This window comes from Microtus ochrogaster, linkage group LG3 (assembly GCF_000317375.1).
Source record: "Microtus ochrogaster isolate Prairie Vole_2 linkage group LG3, MicOch1.0, whole genome shotgun sequence".
Classification (NCBI taxonomy): Eukaryota; Metazoa; Chordata; class Mammalia; order Rodentia; family Cricetidae; genus Microtus; species Microtus ochrogaster.
The window spans coordinates 5963627-5986810 of NC_022029.1; positions in this window are offsets into that span (position 1 = coordinate 5963627).

Here is a 23184-nt window from a genome sequence, read left to right on the forward strand (position 1 = left end):
GAGAGAGAGAGAGAGAGAGAGAGAGACAGAGACAGAGACAGAGAGACAGAGAGAGACAGAGAGAGACAGAGAGAGGGAGAGGGAGAGGGACAGAGAGAGACAGACAGACAGAGAGAGAGACACAGAAAGAGAGAGACTAGGCTAGATTTGAGCGTTATAAAATCTGAACTATAACCCCACAGCAGAACACTTTGTCCAACAAAGACCACACATAAAGCTACTTGTCTCCTAGTCCCTCTCAAGAAGTACCATGAACTGATGACCAAGCATTTAAATGTATGAGCCTCTGGGGGCCATTTGTATTCAAACAACTATATTTATTCCATCAGTTATTTTCTCCTAGCATAGCCTGGCTGATTTCTAACTAATGCCGTTTTACTGTACTGGAAGTTTGTTTAGTGTGTCCCTTTCCTGTCTATATTTAAGTTTTATTTAATCCTGCTGCTACTTCAGATATATAAATTATTCCAAGACTTTTGATAGACTCTGACTATCTTTGCTTTTTAACAGTTCCATCTGTCTTCTGAATATCTAGGATTAGTTATACTCACACTTCTGTTACTTTTGAAATTCTTGCTTTTCTTGTCATAACTGTTTTGTCTACAAGTTAAGAATATAGCTCAGCTAGTAAAATGCTTGCCTAGCATGTCCAAGGCCTCAGGCTTGCTCTATGCCACTGCATAAACCAGGTTAATACAGTCTCATGTCTGTACTTGTAGCCCTTGAGATGTTGAAGCAAGAAAGTTAGAAGCCAGATATCAATCTTGGCCTCATATTATAGGCCAGTTTGAAATAAGTAGGTGCCTATTTTATGGAAAAATAGACTTGCTTTATGTTCTTTCTTTTTCATGAAACAAATTTAATTTAATAAACTCATAAATTATATGAATATCAAAAACTAAATGTACAAGAAATACATTCTCCTACAAATAAGTTTTGACTGCTAGTGTTTGGATCTTAAATATTTCGAAAGGTTAATGTGCTAAAGGTTAAGTAACTAGACAATGGTGCACTGACAAGGAATGACTTTCTAGCGATGGGGCCTCAGAAAGAGGCCAGATCACTAGGAACAAGCCTAGGAAAGAATTTACTAGGGAGCTCCTCCCATCCCTGATTTTGTATCCTGGCTGTCATAGGATGAGCTTCTTGGCTTTGCCAAGAGCTTCATGTTACAATATTCTGCATCTCCTCTAATCTCCCAAACAATGGCAGCAGATAATCTTCGATTAAAATCCCTGAAATTCAAATCCCTTTAACTCACATTTCCTTTGAAAGTCATTTTTCCCTTGTATTTTCTCATCCTCATAGAAAGCTGACTCATATATAAACTTACAAAATGAATTTGATAAGTTATAAAAAATCCATTTCTTAATGTAAGCTTACATATAGAACTCAGATATGTATATGAGAGTTGTGAATGTAATTTAATTATACCCTAATAGATGATACAGTCCAGAAGTATAAACAATGATCCAAAGCTTCTCATCAAAGACCTGAGATCAAATGCTCCAAACATGATTAGTGCTTTCAGTAAATTAACCCCTGTGTTGCAGTCAATCTCTAAGGTGAGAGCCTCAAACCAGAAGTGTATCTGAGCATGGCTAATCAGGAAAGCGGAGCATCACCCATGCCGCTGTTCTTTTTGCAATATTAGATTTAGAGAAAGACAAGTTATAACAACAAGCTACAATTTGGCCACAGCTGGATATAAATCTCTTTTTCCCCTGCATTGAATTTGTATTCAGTCTGGTGCTGGCTGAGATCTGGAAGTCCTGCCGAGACACTGTGCATGAGACTTTACAGATCACTGTTCGGGTTGAATAGAGAATTTAAAGATTGCTTACTGCAAGCCAGTAACTAGTGATAAATCCATGTTAAACAGATGGTAGAATGATGAATTAGACACAGTTCACAGCTTTGTCATAATCTTAGAAAATTTGCATGGGCTTGCACGAGACTCATGATTTCCCAGCATGTGTACTTTGATGCAGTGATGGCTAACAACGGCATATTAAATCTGAGTATGTATGAAGCCGTGTGAGGCTATCATCATCAGTTCTTAGAAAACTGCCTAAAGTCTTAAATTATTTTTGTCTCTCAAAATTTTGATTTGTTAAATATCTCAGCTGCCACCTGGCACAAAAAAATTAGAGATCAATTTTTTTTTTAAAAAAAAATCTCATTTTTTTCTTTTGGAGAAACAACATAGAGACTTCATGAGCCTATTGACATAAAATACAAGACAGCTGTTTGTGCAAACACTTAGTAATGTTTGACAGGCAGAAGATAAATAAAATGTAAACATGAATCTGCACAGAGATAAAGAGTAAAGCTCCTAGATTTTAATCCCAAACCTCCATAGTTCCATTAGAGAAACAGAGCCCTTACTAAAAAAATTCATGTGCCACAAAATTAAAGCAAATTTAAAAACTTCCACTTTGACTTATATGGTTTTATGAAAATTGGAGTCAAGAAATATTGCTTATTTCTTTCTCATTAATTTAAACAGATTCATAATATAAAAATCTTACATATATGGTTTGATGTAATATTTCAATGTATGTGTATGTTATATACAGTGTAAAGTAGGTTAGATATGTGTGCAACCTCAAACACTCATTAATTCACTATGCTGAGATTCTGTTCCCCAGGACTCTTCCTGTGTCCGATGCCATCCATCTTTGTACCGACCCACTGCTTGGCCCTGCCTTCCATCCCATCAGGCTTCCACCACTCAGGCACAGGCTGTGGAAGTCAGGATCTGTGAATGAGCTGCCTGTCATCAGAACTGCCTTCTTCCCTAGAGTCTGTTCCCCAAAGACCCCTCTCACCGCCTACTCATTCCCAGTTCATTGCTGGATCTAGTACTGGAAAATGCCCTAACCCCAGCAGACTTCTGCTACTAAGACCAAGGACATACCATTTAGTACCAGTCATTACAAGCTTTACTACTGGGACTATGCCCAAAACCCCAGAGGATTTTGGTCACTCAGGCACAAGCTACACCAGTCAAAGACAGGCAAGCCACAGCAGCTTGGTTAAACTTCTGTTGCTCATATGCATATACTAGTCAGAAGAACTGATATAGGCTACACCAATCAGATGAACAGATATCCTATTCTTCACCAAAGGCAATGCTAACCTGAGAAAGGCCAGCTCCCAAATTGGGTAGAGATTCCCTACTAGATCAGAGGTAATACCAGTCACCAGAAATCCAGATCATAAAGACTAGAAAACCAAATGGGAAACCCAAACCAAGGAAGAAAATGTTCATCCAACAAAGACTAACTCAGAAATTAGGAACTAGAACTAATCATCCCAAACTCAGATGCCTAAAGACCAAAGTAAAACTACAATTAACAACAGCAAGTGCAATAGGGCTCTACACACCGGAGCCCTGCTACCCTTAACAAGACCAGAGTATCCCAGCACAACCACCACACAAGAAAGCAACCTTAAAGGCAACTTTATGAAGATGAGAGAGATAAATGAAGGGGAAATGAAAAACTCTCCTAATGAAATCAAGGAAAGGACAACCGAAAAATTGGAGAAAATCAACCAAACCCTTAAAGAAAATAAAAAAAAAAAAAACAGGTGAAGGAAACTATACTTCACATGAGAACTGAAGTAGAAGCAATAAAGAAAACACAAGCTGAGAGAATTAAGGGAATGGAAAATCTGGTGGAGAGAACTATAGTAGGAGGCCACTTGTTAGGTACCCAGCCACCCAGACTCCTGAAATAATCACTCAGAAAACTGTATTATTAAAATGCTGCTTGGCCAGTAGCTTAAGTGTGTTGCTAGCTAGCTCTTACATCTAGAATTAATCCATTTACATGGGTCATGGCCTACCAGCATGGTTCCAGCTGGCAGCTCACATCTTTCCCCTCTCACGGCTACATGGCATCTCACAGCTATATGGCATCTCACAACTCCAACTTCTTTCTCCCAGCATTCAGTTTAGTATTCCTCACCACCTCTATTTTGTTCTGCGTGGGCCCAAGATAGTTATTATTATTATTATTATTATTATTATTATTATTATTATTATTTGTTATTATCCAATGATATTCACAGCATACAGAAGGGAATCCCACATCAGAGAACAGCAACACAGTCACAAGTATCACCAACAGAATAAATGAGATGGAAGAGAGACTCCTCTCAGGCATTAAATAAGCAATAGAAGAAATAGATTCATCTGTCAATGACGATGTTAAATCTAAAAGTCTCCTATCTCCAGGAAATCTTGCCGGAGCCCGCAGAAGTGAATCTGTTCTATCTTGACTAAATGTCAGAGAGTTAAGGCCTATTCTTGCTCCTTCAAGGTTAATGAAAGAAGGTTTACATTAAGATGTGGCTACTAACAGGATGTCTTATTCCTTTTTGTTTGACACTGTCATAAAATAGCATAACTCTTACAAATAATGAAACCTTTACACTTTTATAAGAGTTTAGAAGGAATAAATTATAATAATTGAAACCAGACAGGTCTAACTTAGCAGCTTGAAAATTAAGATCCAGCAAAGCGAAAATATAATAATATCCTTTGCTTTTCTCCTCTGGAAATGGCATGGACATATGAATAATATGCCGTATCATAATGAATGAGAAAAAGTTGAGGAGTTCAATATGTTCTATTTGTAGTTCTTAGCTATAGAGTTTAGTTCAAAGTTTATATGCTGTTCAATTTTTTGAAGATCAAATAAATGAATACAAGTATAAAATTTTACAATACATACATCTTAAATATAACTTTAAATTGATGTTTAATTCCCATGTCAATGGACCATCGTTTTCAGTCATTAGCTGTGTTTTACTTCTTTCTTGTACTTGACATGTATGTAAAATCCCTGAACTTCATTCTGCTCACTGTATACTACTTGACAGTCTCTGCACGTAATCTCCTTGCATACAGGAAACTCTTGCTAATGTGTGCATAATCCATTGTCCCTTCCAGTAAGGCTAGATAGCCTCCATAAACATATTTTAGATAATAGCATAATAATTCTTTGTTAAGGTATCGTTTCCCACATCGACCATCATTATTGTGATTATACTCAGATGTAACCACTCTTACTGTTTACTTAAATCTGGTTCTGTTGGAAATGGAATTTCTACAGCTCAGAACTGGCCAATATTGCATCTCTAGGTGGCGTGCTACTAATTTGGGTTGAAAATCTAAAAGAAAATGACTTATTTCTTGATTAAAGGGAAAAAAGTCATTTGTAACAAGGGACTCTGGCACACTGGTGTCTATTTTCCTTGAGCAACACAGACTATGAAGGCTCACAGTCGTCTTGAGAGTCTTTCTGCATTCCTCATAGACAGCTCAAGGAATAGATATACCATGTTTGTAGAAAATATTTTCAGATTTTAGCTATCTTTCAGCCTGAACACAGAAAGTTGGGAAAATGAATGAAGATAAAATTTAAATTCTCCCTGTTCTTTTATTGGATTTAAAATTCTGTCCCCTCTCTTTTTTAAAAAACGAATTTCTTATTTTTTTCTCTATTCTTTCTGTGGCTCCATTTTACTCTCTCTTCCTTGTCTCTCAGTCTGCCTGTGTCCCCTCCCTCATGTTTATGTCTTGCTTTTTACAAGAAGTAATCTGAAACCCATTATTTTTCTTCCTCGCCTTCCTGATTACTGAAAACACATGTGCAAGGCACCACATGCAACTACCCTTGCTGCTGTTGATCCATAATGATGTTTTATAAACTTCATTTGTTTCTTCCTTTCTTCTGAGTTCTTTGAGGCATGATTGTCTTTATTTACTATTCTAGTTTCTTGTGAATTACACTGCAATCAGTACATCTTATAAACTTTGAGAACAGCTCTAAGATATTTTTAAATTTTGAATTACTGCTTTGCTTTGTTCTCATGTTTTTGAAATGAATTCATCAGTTTATTTATTTAATTTTTTACAAATCAGTTATTATCTTTATTTCAATGTGAGTCCCAGAAAGGGAAGCTATAAAATCCTGGGCTTAGTGTGTAATCTCTACATAGAAAATCTAGCATCGTTCCACTTACTCTTCCTTTGCAATCTTTTATTTTTAACCTATTTGATATTGAAATTAATAATGTGATTATTAATAATCCTTTACTTTTTGTATCTTGTGAGTATGCTATAAAACTATTATTTTCGTGTTCTTTTCTTTCCTCTAATCCCTATCAATACTTCTCTCTACCCTTTTTCAAAATCATGGCTTCTGTTGTATTAATTGTTGTACATAGTTATGTGAATAGGTAAGAAATATAAATAATATAAATATAAAATATGAATATGTATTCCTGAATACCTAATTTTATCCTTTGGTCTTAACTTGTATGTTTATATTCAGGTTGACTGTTAGATACTGGATGACCAGTTGGATGCTCTTCCCATCTGAACACTTTTTCTACCCCTCCCAAAATTTCTTAGTTGCTTGTAGTTCTTAGGGCAGGGATGAGGCCTCCTTAAGACAGGATTAATTGATCCATTCATCTTCTTGCCTTGGAAATTACATATTTATGTAAATCGTTGGTTTAGTGATCAGAAGGGATGGAAGACACCAAAAGAACATGACCCGGAAAGCCAATTAAACATGACTCACAGGGGCTCACAGAGACTGAAGCAGCAGGCACAGGGTCCTACATGCCTCTGCAGTAGGATTTCTGCATATATATGATGCTGTTAGTTTGTGTTTGCGCTGCAATAATCCTTATGTACACCCTAAAGATTTGTCACCTGAATTGGTTTATTGAAATTCTGATTGGCCAGTACCTAGGCAGGAAGTATTGTCAGGACAACAAGACAGAATTCTGAGAAAGGCAGAGTCAGAAGAGTTACCAGGAGATGCAGAGGAAACAAGGCGTGATGGGAGTCACTTAACAGCACAAACCAAGTGGCACCACATAGACTAATAGAAATGGGTTAATTTAAGTTGTAGGAGCTTTTTAGTAATGAACATGAATTTATCAATTGACATTGGTAATTCATATAAGTCTCCATATTGGATATTTAGAAATCGACAGGAAAGAAACATCTGACTACAGATAGTTTTTTGTTGTTGTTGTTGTTCCTGTGGGAATCTTAACAGTGAAAATGAGTGTATCTCTGATGGATTTGCTTGCTTAGGGGATTCTTTTCCTTCTATTGTGTTGCCTTGTACAGCTTCTATATGACAACTTTCACCATGTCTTATTGTATATTGTTTTGTCCTATTTGGTTGTTGTCCTTCAGAAGCCTGATGTTTTCTGAAGGTAAAATGGAAGCTAGGGTAGGTCAGATGGAGAAGGTAGTTGAGGGGAGCTGGGAGGGAGGGGGAACTGTGGTTGCATGTATTGCATGAGAGGAGAATCTATTTTCAAAGAAAGAGATAAAACAAAAGTATTCACTGAACTTTATCAGGTGAAAGAACTCCTTGATTAAGGCTTTCTGTGCTGAGGTTTAATAAATATTGCTACATATTTAGATGTATACTTTGTATATTTTTCAATTTGAGATTTAAGTTGTATGTAGATTCTGATCCATTAAAATTTAATTATATACACATAAGGAATATAGACAAGTTTTTGAGAAAAATTACAATGGTGTACTTTTTAAGTTTTAAACAAACAGCATTGCTGTAATTATTATTCTTAGGCATATCGATAGATTGAAGGAATAACGTATGAGAGTTTCTGCATCTGACTTACTGGCACTCCTTTGTTTAGTAGAACTTGACATAGTATTTTTAGTTGTCTATATAATAAAAATAGAAATAAATGTTTGATAAAATGATAGGCTCAAATGATAGCATACATAAATAAATAAGTTATATTCAAGATTCACTTGTCTTTTCTTTCCTAGGAATATTATAAAAGATTTCATATGATAAGAAGTATAGTCTTAATGTGAATGTTTAATATAATTTGTATTTATGGGACTTGAATAATTAGGAGCAATTTAATAAAATTTAAAGTAAGCTTAGGATGTTAATTCTATGTTTAAAGGGAAAAAAAAACTTAGGACCCAATGCAATTTTAAGTTATTGAAAGAACGTTGATTCTAGTGAAATAGAGTGTTTGTTAAAACCTACTGTCAAGATGATAAGACATCTAATTTTGCAAGACTGGGTTCCTTAGGATAAATATTTGGGGTATTTGTCTTGAAGTTAAATATTTACTTCTCCTACTTTAATTTCATAACTGCATTAAATGTGTTCAAAAGTATCTGAGAGTCTTGCTTTTGCACACAAAGGGAATCCATCAATTACTGTGTCTCATTTTCAGTAAATGAAAGTGGAAGAAAGTCCCAATTACTCCATATTGTACAAAAGCCTTCCAACCACAGCTGCATCTGACAATTCCTCTGAAAATATCTCACCCAATCTCTGCTCACTAGCATTTTAAAATATGCTTTATAGCATTTGTGCCACACATGTCTTCAAGACTGGTACACAGAACTGAGTAAGTTCATTAAAATCATCATAATTTGTTTGATATATCTGTACAGTTCTCATCATTAAGCAGGTGATATTAGTGCATTGTATCAGAAAATAATAGCTAGTTTATTAAATGTTAATATTATGCCACATATTTTAACCACTTTCTATGCATTATTTTTATTTGTAAAAATGGAAAATTTTAAATTAGTATTGTACATTTGTTTTCTTAAATATAAATTTGTAGCTTGTGAATACAAATGCAATATGAAGCAACATAAGTGTGCTAAAGTTCAGAGATGGTTCCATGCTGTGAGAAATACACTATCTTGTGGGAGGTACATTATTTTGTGGGGTATACACTCTACTGTCTGCAGTCAGATCATCTGGTATGGCTTTATAATCATATTTAGACTATACTTCTGAGAAGCTGTACCTAGTGGCATAAAATATAGCAATGACATTTAGATGTTCACCTGGCCAGATGTACTAATCTCATCAAATAATGCTAGAAAATCCTTTTTGCTGAAGACAAGAACAGATTGTGCCTGTATCGGTCACACGTGGAAAGAGTACTATGTCATTTTCAGAACACTTATACAGAAGAAAGACAAGCTAATAGACAATTCAGGAAAGGTGACAATTAACATGTGTTACTCTGTTTGTTACAGTAAGAATTATACCTCATCTTTAGTTACAGCTTCACTCAAAATAATTAATCATTCTTTTAACATTTATTTGTCTTAAATGCCTACTGGAGAGTAATAGTGGTTGTGAAGAAAAAGAGCAATATTTTGGCCCAGCTATTGGAGAACAGAACATAGTTAATACACTTATTTTATTTTCTGAAATTGTGTTAATTAACTGTAGTCACAGGAATGAGCAATAAATGTGTTTAATTCATACTTCTGTCAAAGTTAGCTTAGCACATTAACTTTAGGAGAAAAAAACACTGAGACCCAAGGCATCTAATTTATTGTGACCTCTTTGGCAGACTAATTCCAACCTTCCCTCTACTCCTCAGCTTCTGGTAACCATTGAGCTCTATGCTTCATTGAATTCAACTAACAAGACACTGCAAATTATATTTAACGATTGCTGATAGTCGGCTTCTGTCATATACACAAAGTGGCATGAGAGAATTCACATATTAGAAAGACATTGTCTTTCAAAGGTGTTCCTCTTCCTTTGCTCTGCATCAGATATGTGCATTATGTCGTGTGCCAGACTCACAAAGCAAATTATGTTTTGATCCATGTTCTAGAAAATGTGTGGCAGTTTCCCAGGATATTAAAAAAAAACAAAGTCTCACTACCCCAACATGTAGGTAAAATTTAACAAATATTTTTAAAGTAATGAAAAAAACTGATATAATGCTAAAATGTACATGGTAATGTTCATAAAATCCACATTAGAAAAAAACAATTTTATATTGTACATTTTATGATTCACTCTCCAGCATTAGGAAACACACAATGACAATCTCTAAATTTCTCTATTTTCCCCCAATAGTTATGTGTTAATTTGCTCACTGTATTTATAAACTCTGTATAAAAACAACTCATTTCCTCCTAGGAATTGTGAGTATTTTGAATGGTGAGTGTTTTTACCCTAATCTCATTCTCAATGACAGAGTTTTGTTCTGACTTTTACTCTCTGGAATAATCTGGCTGGAAGAGTCACTGAATAGGTTCTTTATCTCTTTCACCTATAAAAACAAATTCTTTTAATAGTACTAGAAACTGTAAATAATTTGTGAGCTTTAAGGGGATATAAAATCAGCACCAATGTTTACACAAGATTGAAGACCTGGTATTTTGGTTGTTCTGGGGTCATTTTATCAAGCGAGAAGCTAAGATAGATGGAATAATATTCAGAATATTTCAAACATGGGAGGTTTTCCTACTTTCCCTTTGAATATCATAACACTATTTTTGTTGTTGTTGTTGTTGTTTGTTTGGTCTTTTGAGACATGAGGTGTCTGTAGTTTTGGAGCCTGTCCTGGAACTAGCTCTTGTAGACTTGGTTGGCCTCAAACTTACAGAGATCCACCTGCTTCTGCCTCCCAAGTGCTGGGATTAAAGTCCTGTGCCAACATTGTCTGGTTTCAATATTATAACACTCTTAAACTAAGCTTCATATAATAATATTGATTCTAAGTATCTCTACGCTGCACTCAGGGACTTACTATTCGTCAAATGGCCCTTTATTTTAAATATATCTCCCCATTTTCCCTCTCTCATACCCTTTTTTGCTCTTCATATCTACTTGGTTCTGTCTTTCAAAATTACCGCAACTATAACTATCTACTCTAGTTCCCAGTATTAGGAGATCTATCAGTATACTCTCCTCCCTCATTCTATACCTAACAACTGTGTTCTATTGGTTGTAGATTTGTTATTACTAACGTTAAAAATTAATACCAAATATAGGCGAATAGGTGACATATTTGTCTTTCTGGCTTTGTATTACCGTACTCAGAATGTCTTTTTTTTTCTAATTACATCTAATACCTGAAATTTTCATGATGTCATATTTATAATAGTTGAGTAATACTCCATCGTGTAAATGTAATGAGTTCTATTTTTTTTCCCCGATTATCTGCTGAGGAACATCTAGGTTGTCTCTAATTTCTGGCTATTATAAATAGAACCACTGTAAGCCCCTTGAGCCACATGAGTGGCCAGGGCCCTCCCCCAAGGACCTTTAGCTTGCAGGTTCTACCCACAGAAAACTCTAACTGCCCTAAATGCTGGCCCCTGTCCCTAGCCTACAGAGTAAAAAGTCCAAACTATGGATAAGAAATCCCACCAGTCTCTACCCTAAAGTGCTCCATCCTGAACCATTCTATCTGTTTCCCATGGAACTCTATATAAGTCCTGTATCCAGTTCAATTTGAGGCTGTTTTTCACCAAAACAGAGGCAGCCACCCCCTATATTTTCCTACCAATAAATCTCTTGTGTGTGGTTTGCTGTGTGATCTAACTTTGTGGCATTCTTTGGCTCCTGGCTTCCAGGACACCTTTCCATCTGACTTGTTATGCTTAGGATGACAATGAACATGGTTGAATAAATGTCCTTGTGGTAGGATGGAGTGTCTTTTGGTGGTATGCCCAAGCATTGTATATCTGGAACCTGCTGTAGTTTGCTTCCCATCTTGAAGAATGACTATATTCATTTTAATAGTAGCTGCACAAGTTTGAGCTCCCAGCAGAAGTGGAGGAATGTTCCTCTTGTTCCCCATCCTTGCCAATATGAGTAGTCCTTTGTATTATTGATCTTAGTTATTTTGACCAGTTTATGATGGAATCTCAAAATAATTGATTTGAATTTCTCTGATGACTAACGATGTGGAACATTTCTGTAAGTATTTCTCAATCATTGAGATTTCTCTATTCAGAATTCTTTGTTTAGATCTGTACACAAATTTCTTTTTTACCAATATTTTTTTATTATTTAAAACAGTTTTTAAATTTAAAAATATTTTTATCATATAGACTTCCTTCCCCCAAATCCTATGAGATCCTCTCCTTCTTTCTACCCATAAAACTTTAAACTCTATAAAAGCATACAAGAAAAAAACTACAAATGACAACAAAACCCCCAAGCTATGGAATTTTAAATTAAAATAACACCCCCCAAAAGGGAAACAAAATGAACTGCAATCATTGTGAAATATTGTGAAAATTTGTATCTATGTTTATATCAGAATTTGGTCTGTTATTCTCTTTCTTTTTGTGGTATTTATGTGACTTATAAATCAGGGTAAATATGACCTTGTAAACGAGTTGCAAAAGGTTTCTTTCCTCTGTTATTACTTTTTGGGAAATAATTTGAGTCATGTTGGCATTAACTCCTAGGAATTCTCATTGAATTTTGTCCTGAAACCATTTAGTCCTGGGATTTTGATGTTGTTTTGTTAGGAGACTTTTAATGACTGTTATTTTATTATGGGTCTTTGATTTAACATTGGTACGTGATATTTATAAAGGAAATTATTCGTTTCTATTAGATTTCCCAATTTGGAGGAGTACAGGTTTTAAATGTTTGTTCATTGTTGACTCTCTGGATTTCCTGAGTCAGTCCGTATGCTGGTATGGAACATATGGTTACCATTGCTGTTAGACAACGGTTCAGCTTTTCACATTCCCAGATCACCACAATTCTCCAGCCCCCCATTATTTTCATTTTTAAAAAAATAACTTTATCTTATTCATGCTCATGGGCAAAGTGCTTTGGCCTTAGAGTATTTGCGAGCCACCAAATATGGATATGAGGATCCTAACTCCATTTCTTCAGTAGAACTTTAAAAGGTCTTAACTGCTGAGCCTTATCCCCAGCTGTTGTTTTTCTAATCTTTTTTTTCTTTTATTTTTTTAAATCAATCTTTCTTTTATTTTACATACCAATCCGAGTTTCCTTTCCCTTCCTTCCTTCCACTCCACATATCCCTCCTCACTGGGCACTTTGTGGGACCACTGGCTGTGAAACCAGCATTTATCCCTGGAGCATGAACTGGCGTTTTTGGAGCCCATTTCTTATGGAGGAATACATTGCTCAGCCTAGATACACGGGAAAGGTCCTTGGTCCTGCCTCACATGATGTGACAGACTTTGTTGACTTCCCATGGGAGTCCTTACTTTCATCTTTAATGATTCTCACTGTATGTTATGGAGGGTCCCTAATGCCTTTCATTTGGGAGATCTTGTGCATGTTGTGAAGGATGAAGATGCATACAATGGCAACCTCTTTAAACAAAAAGAATTCCTTGAAAAAAAAAACACTGCCACCATGGAACCATACAATGTGGAGGCACAGTATTTCTCATTGTGCTCCCTTGAGTACAACAAGGACAAAAAGCTAAATATTTGCTAACTGGACACATGTGACCTTATGAAAAATTCACAATCTAGATTCAGAGCCTGAGGCCAGTAAGGACAAGAGTTCATCCAGTTAATAACTATAGAGAAATAAGAATGGTGTAGTATAATGGGAAAAGGGTAAAACATCAGAACCTTTCTTTTGGGGAGTATATGAGAGGAACAAGCCCATATAGTAAGACAAGACACTGAGGAACACAATGAAGAACTCAGTGCTTAAGATCCATCATACCCCTCGAAGAATAGAAATTCCTCTTAAATTGTGGTAGAGTGTCTAGTCCCCAGAAAAAGTCTTTTTCCCAGGGTCGTACATTTGGATAAGGGCCTCCATTCACTCAGGGTCTTGAGGAAAGTTCCTGCTTGCTAAAAGCAGTCATTCTGGCAGGAGGAAATTGTGGCCTTTCCGTTGATGTAAGAGGGTGCTTGGTAGAGTTACTGAACCTTTGAGAACAGCAGGCATTTAGATATTTGCTGAACTTATCATTTTTGTCTCAGGAAAAATGCATTCAGTCTGCTTTCAATCTTGCCTGTGGCTAAACTATGGTTCAATTGTAGAATATAAAAGGTGTACCCTGTTTTCAATACAGTGGTAGCCAACACATTTCACTCTCAGAGAGTCTCAGCCTCCTCCGTCCTTCCTTCAGTCATTCCACACCTCTTTGGGACATGAACCCCACCGGAGCAGATGCAGGAAGAGTAAGAGTCATTCTCCACTATGGAACTGTCCACTAGGAATCTGACCATGCTCCATTGAATTTACAGACAACACAAAATGGACTTATGTTTTTTCATGCAGGGGAACTTGGAATTGAGGAAAGTTAGAGGACATGGGAAGACTGGGAGGTAATCTTGATCAGGTGGGGTGATGTGAGGTTTCCAAATAATTAACAAAAATAATTCAAAATACATAAAATCTAAAACATAACGTAAAAAGTATAGCATCAGAGAAACATGCGTTCTTTATTGGAAAAGAAAATACTTGAAATTGATGAGAATAAACAATTGAGAAAATATCTCTGAAATAGAATACTAAATAATAAGGAAACCCTGGGTGTGGAGACCATTAATAGCATTTGCTAAAGTTGCTAGATTGATGCTGACAAAAGGAGATGGATGTGGAGGAAGAGTCTCTGCAGGGAGAGAAGCTAAATCACTTCACATTCCAAACTTACTGAAAAAGGATTACTGAGAACAACTGTATGCCAATAAATTCACCAAGTTAATGGAATGGAACTGCCTTTGAAGGACTGAATGAAAATTTATTCAGTAAGTAAAGAATAAATTGTAATACTATAAACCCACTGAATAAATTTTTACATCTTACCAATGAAATAGAAATTCAAGTACTACCAGCTTCACCAGAGAATTCTAGAAAACTTATGAAGAAGAAATTGTAAACATGTTCTTCTAGAAAACCAAGAAGACAGATTAATCATCAATGAATTCCACATATATTTTTATCATGTCAAGTTTATTGTACATTAATAATTCTTTAAATTCTTTTCAAAATGAATCAGAAACCAACTTAAATAATCTAAAAGGCAGGATATAGATGAAATTGTTCTGCTATTTCTGGTAGTCATAATAAATAGACTTAGTGGCTTGCTTTCTGGCAAATCGGGATTAAATGGAAACATTTTTCATTATAAGTTTTTCTTTACCTGATGAGAGAAATTAAATCTTTACCAGAATAGATATAATTTTCCTAGTTTCAGTTGAAATGGAATTGATTATTGGGGTTCTTTCCTAAATGTCAGCCTTCCAGCTCCTGAAATGTAATAGGGTGAGAAATGCTTAGCTATCTAGCATAAAACACTCTTTTGTTCTTCTCTTAATACCAAGTGGATAGAAGCCAGTGAACATTTAATAAGGTTTTATTTACTAGGAACTATATCTGACACTTCTTTATATACTATTGTTTAAAATTTATAAAATTCTTTAATCAATTTTTGGAGAAAATTGGATTATAATCACTGTAGTTGTAATTCTTCTAGGTTTGTCTTTATTATCTCAGATTTCTTTCAACACTGAACATTCTTCTGATCTAAACTATTTCTCAAGAGGTATTTACAAATATTGCTTGGATCTATACCCATGCTGTGTACCTATATGTTCATATGCAGCAAATATTTTTCACAGATGTAGTTAAAGGTAGGTAGCAGAAACATTTAGCAATCAAGGATCACTCTAAGCATAAAAAGATTACATTTAATGAGACAATCAACTGTTATTTTGTGAGACAACTGTCTTACATGACATATAAGAGACTGTCTTTCTAATAATAGGCTGACATTGTGAATATGTGGGGATTGACAAACAAGTTGCAAAGAAAAGCAAATATCTTTTTGAACTTAAAGTGACAACAATTTATTACTACTTATGCCAGAATATTTCAAGTATATGCAAGCTATTGTGCCTGGGTTTTAATCTGTCAAAATCAAAGTCCATAATAGATATTTCAATGTATTTATATATCCAAAATACTCAGAACTGTTCCAACTAAATTTAATTTTTTATGTCTCCATCTACTTATCTTTTGTTAATCTTCATATTTAAAAAAATATTTTCATTCATTAAAATAACTTATTTTATAATAATGTTCACGGCATGCGCTGAATTAATAAAACATTTAAAATTGTAGTGATGAAAGAAAACTTCATTAAATATTTTGGATACATAGTAAGAGTGGCAATGAATTATTAGTAACAAGAAGGCATTTAAATTATCTGAGCTTTTATGCCATCTTCAAATAATGGCAATGAACTGGAAAATTATTATGCCAATGGAAAGGGTATGCTTTAGATGCTATAATAAATCATTTGCTGAAGATTATTAGAGCTGAAATTAAATTCATTTATAATTAAGTTCAAAAGAACTATGAACATAGTGCTTTATTTAAAAAAATATGTTTGGTATAAATTCCAGTGTCCATCATCCTATCAAAATGCCATGTAAATACTGACGCAATATGGTTAAGAGGTGAATGGATTTCTACTTTCTTGGTTAAACAGGTAATGAAATAAAAAAAACTGTAAAATTACAATCAGCTAAGCAAACTATAATGAGGAACCTTAACATTATTAAAATTCTTACTACACAGAAATGTTATCAACTGATATGCAAACTAATTTTAGCAGTGAAGAAACTTGATTTTCATGCCTACTGAATGCAATTGCTTTTTTGTGTACACATCTTTTAGTAGTGGGTATAGCGCTACTGACAAAATCAATATACATACATAGGTTTATTTTAGTTTGAAGTGAAATCAACCAAAAAGTAAACTGGTGCTAGATGTTGAAATGACAACCACAAAAATGTGTCTCCTACACTTATGATTTCAATAAAACCCTAAGAAAGCAGAAGCAATCTGTTTGAACATGTTATGTTGCTACAAGTACAAAACAATGATTTCAAAATATGGCTCTATCAAAAGACAGCGGCCATATTCCACTGTGAAAGGAGGAGGTGGAAAGTTAGAAATAAACCAGGAGCACAGAATGAATCTTAATGAGAAAAATAGAGCCTCAGGTGTAAAAAGAAGAGGAAGGACTGCTACAAAAGAAAAGCTTAAAATGCAGGCAAAAATGCATACCAATTTGTATAATATATATCACATGCATCAATCCTATATAATTGAAGGAGATTCAAATTTACTACCTAGATATTACAGATAAGGTACAAAGCCTGACATTTTGTGAGCTATTTAATACACCTAGACAGAGTTTACTGGAAATATCAATATATTGTGCAGAGTTTCTGAAAATAAAAAATATCCATCTGTGTATTAGGTTTTCTTTTGCTTTTTTCTTGTATGAATTATTATGCTTGCTTTTTCATTACAGATAAATATTTGTGAGGTTTTCTTACACATGATCTTATAGATGTGCAAAAGTTATCTCTTCTGAAACTGAAATATTTAACAGGATATCAGTAGTATTTCCAACATTTTAGTTTTGCCTTTCATGTAAATGATTTTAAAATTTGCTTTGTATGTGCATTCAAATGTCCAGAATAGAAATGCTAATTTGGTCAGAATGTGTGACGTGTGTGTCAGCAGGGTTCAATAAACACGGGACCATTTTTCATGATGTTTATTTAATAAGATGAACAGTAAAGCTTTAGAAGAGGAGCTGTCCATTGTTGAACTAGCTTATGTAGAGAGTAGAAAAGACGAAAGCGTAGTGTCAATTGGAAACTATTCATAAATGCAATTGGGAACTTATTTTTATCAAAAAGAATAAATTCAAAAAATTATAAGACCATTTTTAACATTGAGATTCAAATTATTACTAACAGATGTTTTGTCCATAGGTAAAAATAAATACCTCAAAGAGAGATTTGCTGAACTCTTTATATGTGCCATCAGTTGAGACCGAGAATGCAATATACTTTAATATTTCAAAGAAATGTGTTCATTTATTAAGCTTCTGTGAGGTAAACAATATATAGATCTAGAGTATGTCATGCCTTCCCAAGGTGAGTGGGTCTGGATTGCATAAGAAAAACAGGAGGGGCTGGAGAGATGGCTCAGTGGTTAAGAGCACTGGCTGCTCTTCCAGAGGTCCTGAGTTCAATTCCCAGCAACCATATGGTGGCTCACAACCATCTGTAATGAGATATGGCGCCCTCTTCTGGCATGCAGGTATACATGGAGGCAGAATGTTGTATACATAATAAATAAATCTTTAAAAAAAAGAAAAAGAAAAACAGGAAAATGTGAGTCTAGAAAAATACATTATGCAGAGGTTCTCCAGTGCCTCTGCTTCAGTTTCTGCCTTGAATTTCTATCCTACCTTTACTTGATGATGGTCTGTATCTATAATTCCAATAAACCCTCCAAAGTTGGCTTTGGTTAGTGTTTTATTTCAGCCACAGACTCCCAAACAAAAACATCTGCCTTACCAAACTGGGATTACAATCATAACCTGGCATGCTTCCTTAAACATTAATATGGATATCTTTTAGTGATACTATTGTGTGATAAAACAGTATGATCAAAAGGCAACTTGGGAAGGAAAGGGTTTATTTGGTTTAAAGATAGCCCAAGTCACACTCCATTAAAAGAAATCATGGTAGAAAATTAAAGTCAGCTGGAATGTGAAGGCAAGAGCTGATACAGACTCTGTCTGTATAAGCAGGGTGTGGGGGGGGTGCTTACTGTTTCCAGGATCACAAGCCCAGAGATAGAACCATCCACCAAGGACAGGGTTCACTCCACATCAACCACTAATTAAGCAAACTCCCTGCATCCAGGTTTAATGGAAAGACTTTTTATGAAGAGGTTTCTTTCATTTAAATTATTCTAGTCATATCCAGTTGCCCTAAAACAAGCTAGCACACTGAATTCTGGAGGTCAAACTCAAGAAGTCTTCTCACTTGCAAGGTGAGCATCTTACCAATTTAGCTTCCTTCCTACACTATGACCCTAGCTCCTTAGCATTAAGTGTATGATGTGGTTTAGGCAAGAGATATAGAGAAAGAAAGTATAGGGAGAGACTCCTAGATTTGGAGTGTAATGATGGGGGGAGAGGTATGTGGAAACATTGCACAGTGGAAGTTCCCTAGAATCTAAAAGGAAGAACCTAGTAAAAACTAGTAATGAGGATACAGAGCCTGAACTATCCATATTGTGTAACCAGATAGGTCTCCCAGTGGTGGAACTGGGATACCAACCCAGCCACACAGCCTTAATTTATAATGTGTCCTGCATTCAAATGAGCTTGGGAAATGGTGGTACAACATTGTGGGAGTGGCCAAATAATGACCGATCTAATCTGAAGCCCATGCCAAGAGAGGGAACTCATATCTGACATTGCCTAGATGACCAGAAACCAGGTTCTGGGTAGCCAAGACATCTAGGGCAGAACCAAACACTGTTGGAAAAAAAGATATCAATGAAATAATTCCTATTGATACTTCTATGCTCACATATTGGTGACTTGTACATATGTCATTAAAGAATCTTCTTCCAGAGGCAAAGCAGACCAGATGCTGAGACCTACAGCTAAACAGTAGGTGGACAGAGAGGCCAGGTTGGAGGTTTCCTCCCCTCAGAGTTTAAGGAATCCCTAGGAACAGGTGGAGGAGGAACTGTGGCGTCAGATGGATCAAAGATATAAGGAAATTAAGGCCCATGGAGTGTAGTAATTGGAGCGGCGGGGCCCCCAGCACCCCAGCCGCACCCCGGCCGCCTCCGGCTAGCTTATGCCCCGAAATAATTACACGGACACTGTGTTCATTTAATCACCGCTTGGCCCTTTAGCTCTAGCCCTTACTGGCTAATTCTGATATCCCGATCAACCCATCTCTAATAATCTGTGAGCACCGGTCTTAGTGAGCACCGGTCTTACCGGGAGTGTATCTTCCCAGGAGAGGGGAGCATGGCGTCTCTCTGAGGCATCTGCTCCCGAGAGCAGAGCTGTGGAGTCTGACCTCACTTCCTCTTCCTCCCAGCATTCTGCTCTGTTTACTCCTCCCTCCTGTTTTAACCTATCAGGGCAAGCAGCTTCTTTATTTAATTAACCAATGACCTTCCTCCATCAATGGAGTCAACTGATCAGGGCTCGTGGGTGCTCATAGGGACTGAAGTGGCAATAGCAGAGCCTGAATGGGTCTGTGCTAGGTCTTTTGACGTGTGTTTTATTTATTGTAATGTGACTATAAGGCGACTCCTAACAATGAGAGTGGTGTATCTCTGAAATATTTGCCTTCTCTTCAGAGCCTTTTCTTCCTACAAGTTGTTACCTTGATGTGAGAATTTGTTTCTGGTCTTAATGTTATACCTTGTTCAGTTGATTTTCCTGAGAGGCATGCTCTTTTCTTACATGAGACAGGGAGGCCGAAGTGTATCTGGGGAAAAGCATAGGTAGGTGTGGACCCTAGGAGGAGTGGAGAATTGCAAACGACAGTCAGGACGAACTATATAAGAGAGGAATAAATAAAAAATAAAATAAACCAGTAAACAAATAAAACAAAAAGACAGAATGAGGTATTTCTCAAACAAAGCTACCTGAAGAAAGAAATTACGTACCATTACTAGTGGAACTTAACTTGTAGGTGCAAAGACTATCTCAAAGAAGTACAAAGAGTAATAGTGACACATTCTAGAAAAAAAGCTATATGATCATTTAAATAGAGAAGCAAGAGTAGGCTATTACAACCCTTACATAAACGCTGAAGAAATTAGCACAGAAGAGTCATAGTTTAAAATGACAAATACTTCACATAGCATTTTCATAGCAAACACTGCTTATCCCTTCCACTGATGCCAATGGATTGTATCTCCAGGAAACAAATATTTTGAATTTTTATAATTCTTTTTAGACAAGTTGAAAATTTAACTAACTTTGTACCTGTCCAAATTTCTCAATTTAAAACTTATATTACTAATATTATGCATTTAATAAGGCTATTAATTAATCCAAATGTATTATGATTTGGTTGAGCTAAAAGTTACTAAGCCTATCTTTGGAATTTAGTTATTATATGAAAATTATACTAAAGTATATTCATGTACAACTTAATTTCTCCTTTACTCTCAACCTGTCAAAGTTTTCACTTGGTTACTATTTGAAGGGAGTTTAGGCTAGAATAGAATAATACATCATTAGGAAACTGAAATTGTTTCTGGGATTAATTAAAATTATAGTATAATTTGTAAGAAAAGCTTTTCATGGAGTTTAATGCATAGAATATCAGAGTAATTATTAGCATGTATTCTTGAGATTATATTCTAAAAAAATAGCATTGAAACAAAGTTCAAATGCAGCATATCCAGAAGAAATGTATATGTTAGGAGAACTTATATTGGAAAATTCTTTTAATTTCACCACTGAGCTGTTGATATGGTAAATGATGGTTGTATTTAATTTTGCATCAAAATTATTCTAATACAATAATCTAAAATTCCCATTTGGTTGATTAGCTACTGGCCAATCTAACTAATTTAATTTTTTTCATATTTAAAACTTTGGTTAGTAAACAGGAGAGGTTGCTCAGTGGGTAAGAACGTGTATTGCTCTTGTAGAAGTCCCAAATTCATTTGCCACCACTCACATCGGGTTTTTCACCGCTACCAATAAATCCAACTCTGATGGCTAAGCGGAAACACTCTCTGTACTTATTGAGGACCTGCATACTATAGTGCATACTCAGCACACATGTTCACATGGCCAATGATAAAATAAAGTGAAAGTGAATAAACAATCAAAGTCTGGAGATAGAAAGCATGACCTAAATCATGAAGGAATTGTGCGTAACTGAGGAAGACACCTGGTCAGCCATCCAGTCATCCTCATCAACTTAAATCATGAAACCCAATATGTACAAGTTCAACAGAATAACAATATATGGCTGTCTATTCTAAAAAAAAAAAGTTGTTCAGGTTCCAATACTCCCTCAGAATTTGTGCTAAATGTATAAAGGATTAGCTTCTTGAGGATATCTTTGTTATTCTCTGGCACATAAAAGAGGCAATAGTTAAAATATCATCTTCCAAGATATGTAGACTAAAAGCATCTTGACAATGAAGGGATTTATTTCCTATTGATCTAATGCATTCATTATTTACTTATTTTACTGAAAATATTTTTATACAATGTATCCTGACTCTGGTTTCCCCTCCCTATACTTCTTCTTCTTACTCACTACCTCTCCTCCTGTCTGTTTTCACCCCATATTTTAATTTTAGTTATTTTTCTTTTCTTTATATACAGTTCGGGTCCTTAGCATTCATATTATAACTTGCAGGTTTTTTAATGAAATTCCTGTGTATGTGAGCAAGTTTGTCTCCACCTCTATATATGGTTTTGTGTTTGTATGTGTGTGGTGTGTCTTTTCTTGTGCTCTCATGGTCATTTTGTACTACACAGATGTTTGTTTTTGACTTACCTTTTTATGCTAAATTATATAATTATCCCTTAATTTTCCATTTGCTTTTCAGTAATATAATGTATTTAAACAATTCTCAGAACTTTATTTTGTCCTTGAAATACTCAGATTTGGGTTCAAAAATCTTTATGTACCTTGGAATTGGTCAGGAATACTGGCTAATAATGACATAATATGATCTATTCCATTATTAGTTTATGTATCATTTCCCATGGATTTGTTTTTAATTGCTTTATTGCACAGTTATTCTATGCTCCCCTGATTGAAATTCATATGAGGTTGTCATGGATTATGGTAGTTACTTGCGGTAAAAAATGGGAAATATATATTCAGAAATATCCCTATGTAAATCCTGAGTATTAAAAATTAATTACAAAAATCAAAGCCCAGTGTGTATAAAAGGTAATTAACTGCTGACGGATTATGCAAGAAGGGTGTAATTAGTCCCTTGTAGTAAGCTTGAATTTAGAGACAAGCTTATGTCATATAAGGTAAGGATTAAACTGTCCTAATTATTAAAAATATGAAGATTTTATATGGATACTTCACTGTTAATTCTAGGAAAATCACAAAACTTAGCAATAATGTCCAACAGCCATATTAAATGCTGTATAATTAAAGTACTTTAATTGACAAAAGTATGCAAAACCTTCACTAAATATTGAAAATCTTTTTCAGTGTTTATAAATTGTAAGCATTAGACAATCGTTTCCAGAATTATGGTTGGTTCAAGATGTAAGGACTTTCTTCTGAAAAATAACACACAATGTTGACTAAAATATTTATGTGATTTTTGTCTGATTTTCTGAGCCCACGAGAATACTACAAAGCCAATGGGAAAGAAAGGTGGAATGTGCGCGTTTCTCATAAAGCACAGAGGCTAATATTGAGGGGAGCTATAAACTTTGAAACAGACCAGGCATTACACAACATTTGGAGCCTGTTCTAGACTCACCATACATATTAGACCCTCAACGTGTGGTCAACTAGGAAAAACACATATG